We start from the raw sequence: 4,050 nt of genomic DNA, 5'->3' as shown, positions 1-4,050 counted from the left end.
ATAAAAAAACAAACAGAGGAGACAGCAAACAACAAAGAGCAACATAATAATAGAAAAAAAGCACCATCACAATAAACTAGCTAGTCATAGATATCAATAGTTACTAAATAATAGACGATATTGTTCAGCACGCAAGATAGACAGCGCACAGTGTGCTTTGAGGCAGCAGCCGAGAAAGCTTTAGTCCACGTCTGTGAATACCCATGTGTGCATACCTGTGTGGATCAGCATGCTTGCATTCCAAAGGTTTCTCCATGTAATGATCTGCTAGGGAGTGTGGGGAGCCACAGCCCTGTCCTTTATGGTATCAAGCGGGTATGGAGGATGGTCATACTATACTAATATTGATCAAATGCATAATAACCTTTCTTGGCTTCCTGTACAGGCTAAAATATTCTATGGCTTACTTGTAGTTCTAAAGAAAGCAATTCTGTTAAACACACCACATTTATTCTGCTCAGCTGCAGTATCCAGATGAAATACATCATCATATTACACAGTTTTCAACAAACTGCAATTTAGTAAATGCTCGAGTTAAAAGTAACGTTTTGTAAAACTGTTACATTTAGAGCAACTTTTAAGTGGAATAAGTTGCCTTATAAAATTAGAGAATTATTCAAAACTTCAATGAACACTTAAAAGCCGATTTACAGAGCTTTTAGTTGTTGTAAATATTGTAAGACATGATTTGTTTTTGAAATTTGTCTAATGTGCCTCAATGTTATTGATATTATTATTATTATTATTGATTGCTTATATTTGAACAATTGTGAAACCTCACTGTGGATGTAAGAGTGAAATTATGTGGATATCTTGAATCCACTTTATTGTGTAATATTTTATGTGAGTATTTGACGGAAGACGAGCAACATCTGTTGTGGAAGCTAACGGGGTTCCTTTAGAATAAACAAACATAGGATTTATTATCACTGAATAATTCTGTATAAATCTATACAAATTATAGAAATATGTAATAGGAAACAACAAAATAATCTAAATTATAAAACTGTGTGTGTGTGTGTGTGTGTGTGTGTGTGTGTGTGCATGATTTTAGTGTTTGAACAGTCATGAATTATCTTTAACAGCAGGTTGGATGTAATGTGTTAGAACTACCAGCAGGTGGGGATAAGAGACCTTTAAGGTGTTTGGTGCCACGCTCCACCTTCAGGTTTAAAACTAGTGTTAATGGAGTTTGAAGGTTGAGTTTGTTCCACGACTGCATTTCACTCACTGCCTCTGTTTGTATCTCTGTCACTGCAGGACCAACATGGAGCCAGAAGTCAGCGCTCTCAGGAGGCCGACAAACCTCACAGAAGAAAGGGAGAGAAAAAACACACCTGTGACGAGTGTGGGAAGGGTTTTACTGTGAGGGCTTCACTAAAACGGCATCAGGTCATCCACACTGGAGAGAGACCGTTCAGCTGTGACTTGTGTGGGAAGGGTTTTACTGTGAGGGCTAAACTAAAACAGCATCAGGTCATCCACACTGGAGAGAGACCGTTCAGCTGTGACTTGTGTGGAAAGTCTTTTTCCTTCAAGCGTTCCCTAAAAAAACACCAACTCATCCACAGTGGAGTTAAAGCGTACAGCTGTGATCAGTGTGGCAGAGCTTTTACTCAAAGTAGCCACTTACAGAGTCATCTAGTTACCCACTCTGGAATTAAGCCATACAGCTGTGACGAGTGTGGGAAGGGTTTTACTGAGAAGGATTCACTAAAACAGCATCAGGTCATCCACACTGGAGAGAGACCGTTCAGCTGTGACTTGTGTGGAAAGTCTTTTTCTTGGAAGGGTTCCCTAAAAAAACACCAACTCGTCCACAGTGGATTTAAAGCATACAGCTGTGATCAGTGTGGCAGAGCTTTTACTCAAAGTAGCCACTTATACAGGCATCTAGTTACCCACTCTGGAATTAAGGCATACAGCTGTGATCAGTGTGGCAGAGCTTTTACTTTAAGTAGCAGCTTACAGAGTCATCTAGTTACCCACTCTGGAATTAAGGCATACAGCTGTGACGAGTGTGGGATGGAGTTTACTCTGAAGGCTTCACTAAAACAGCATCAGGTCATCCACACTGGAGAGAGACCGTTCAGCTGTGACTTGTGTGGAAAGTCTTTTTCCTGGATGCGTTCCCTAAAAAAACACCAACTCATCCACAGTGGAGTTAAAGCGTACAGCTGTGATCAGTGTGGCAGAGCTTTTACTCACAGTAGCCACTTACAGAATCATCTAGTTACCCACTCTGGAATTAAGGCATACAGCTGTGACATCTGTGGAAAAACTTTCAGCCGGAGAGGGAACCGAAATACACACCTACGCATTCACACCAGACATGATGTGTACTGCTGTGAACAGTGTGGCAAATACTTTACAACAGACGCACACTTACAACAACACATGTTTACCCACACTGAGGAGAGACCTTATGAATGTGACCTGTGTGAGAAGACTTTTAAATCTCCACATCACCTGAGACAACACCAACAGATCCACACCAGAAAGAGACTCTACAAGTGCAGCTACTGTGAGGTATGTATTTATATTGTTATCTTGTCATTTTAGCCTGACTGTTTGGAACAACTCTGCTCATTAAACTGTGTTAGCATGTTAGCAATTCTACTGCATGGAAAAGCAGCTCTGAGTGATTATTCAGATTTTCCTTTCAGTTATGATTTTAGTATTACTGTAGTATTATGGTGGTAGTATTGGAGTTATTGCAGCCCAGTAAACTGAGTGTGTTAACTGAAACAGTCAAATGTAGTTGGACGTCTGCAGAGATGCTCTTTATTTCAGGCGACGTTCAGGATACAAATGTTGAAGGACTGACTTACACTGTCTTTGTGTCTTTGTTTAGAAGCAGAGCGACACAGATGGATCCAGTTCTCAACCCTGTCATCACTGTGGTGGTGGGAAAGACTTTCATTGTGACCTCTGTGGAAAAACTTTCAGTCAGCAAAAGGCCCTAAAAGTACATCAACGTAGACACACTGGAGACAAACTGAAATACTGCAAAAAATGTGGGAGAAGCTTCACCACATCACATCACTTAAAACAACATGAACTGATTCACAGTGGGGTTAAAAAGCACCTCTGTGATCAGTGTGGGTCATCCTTCACCACTGCATGGAAGCTTAAATCACACAAACGAGTCCACACACGAGAGAAACCACACAAGTGCAGACACTGTGACAGAAGCTTCTCACATTCAGGTCATTGTAACATTCATGAACGTGCACACATGGAAGGAAACTACAGCTGTGACCAGTGTGACAAGAGCTTCAGGAATCTCAGTTCATACTCCAAACACAAACGATCCCACGTTACTAATAAACTGTTTCACTGTTACCAATGTGCCCAAACATTCACCTCATTGTCTGCTCTGTGCAAACATCAGCGCGATCACTCAGGGCTGAAATCACTCCCATCACTGGATCACAGTGAATCTGAAGACACAGAAAGATCCTCTGGTTTCTGTGTCAGACTCAAAAAGCTTGAGATCAGGCTCCACAGAGTTCAGATAGAATCATTTAAACTTGTGTTGAACTGAACTGGTTGCTGGGCTGAACTTCTACATAATACAGATCTACATGGGATCTTCTTTTCTGTTGTTTTACTGAGTCAGTTTTGTCCTTTTTTCTCTGTCCTGGTTTTGCTCGTCTGTAAATGATTGAAACTCAGTCAAATAGTTCATTGTTCTCCAGCAAAACGTTTTGGAAACTCATGTTTAACCTTTAAAACTCTGACATGTTTTAGCACACAAGGCTTCATCGGGGAGTTCACTCATGATTGGACCATGAGAACAAAGGTTTTTAGTTCTTTCAAAGAGAGTCTTGGAGATGTTTGATGTTTCTGTTTTTCTGAAACCACCTGAAAGAAAAACTATTTTTCTTGCTTTATGTAGTGTGGAAGTTTTTAATGTTTCTTCATCTGTGATGTTCTTGAATGTGTTCACGTGAAAATGGTACAAATAAACTGTCCTTTCAGCTTTAGCTCCTAATTTATTCATTATTTATGGATGTAGCACAGCAGCCGTCTCTTGATTAACACATG

At 40.3% G+C, this 4,050-nt stretch overlaps 1 long non-coding RNA gene across 1 annotated transcript; it reads left to right on the top strand.

Moving 5' to 3' along the window:
* The first annotated feature begins 1,566 nt into the window (after nt 1–1,566).
* Nucleotides 1,567–2,944, top strand: LOC146679694 (uncharacterized). The gene is made up of 2 exons (XR_014918489.1): nt 1,567–2,529; nt 2,855–2,944. It is a non-coding gene; the product is annotated as an uncharacterized LOC146679694 (long non-coding RNA).
* The last annotated feature ends 1,106 nt before the right edge of the window (nt 2,945–4,050 follow it).

Source organism: Copadichromis virginalis, unplaced genomic scaffold (genome assembly GCF_057382275.1).
Source record: "Copadichromis virginalis isolate Kocher_CV1m ecotype Utaka unplaced genomic scaffold, C_Virginalis_male_GT1.1 unmapped_scaffold_1, whole genome shotgun sequence".
NCBI classification, from domain to species: domain Eukaryota; kingdom Metazoa; phylum Chordata; class Actinopteri; order Cichliformes; family Cichlidae; genus Copadichromis; species Copadichromis virginalis.
The sequence above is the reverse complement of the archived record's forward strand: the minus strand, read 5'-3'. Positions and strand labels throughout refer to the sequence as shown.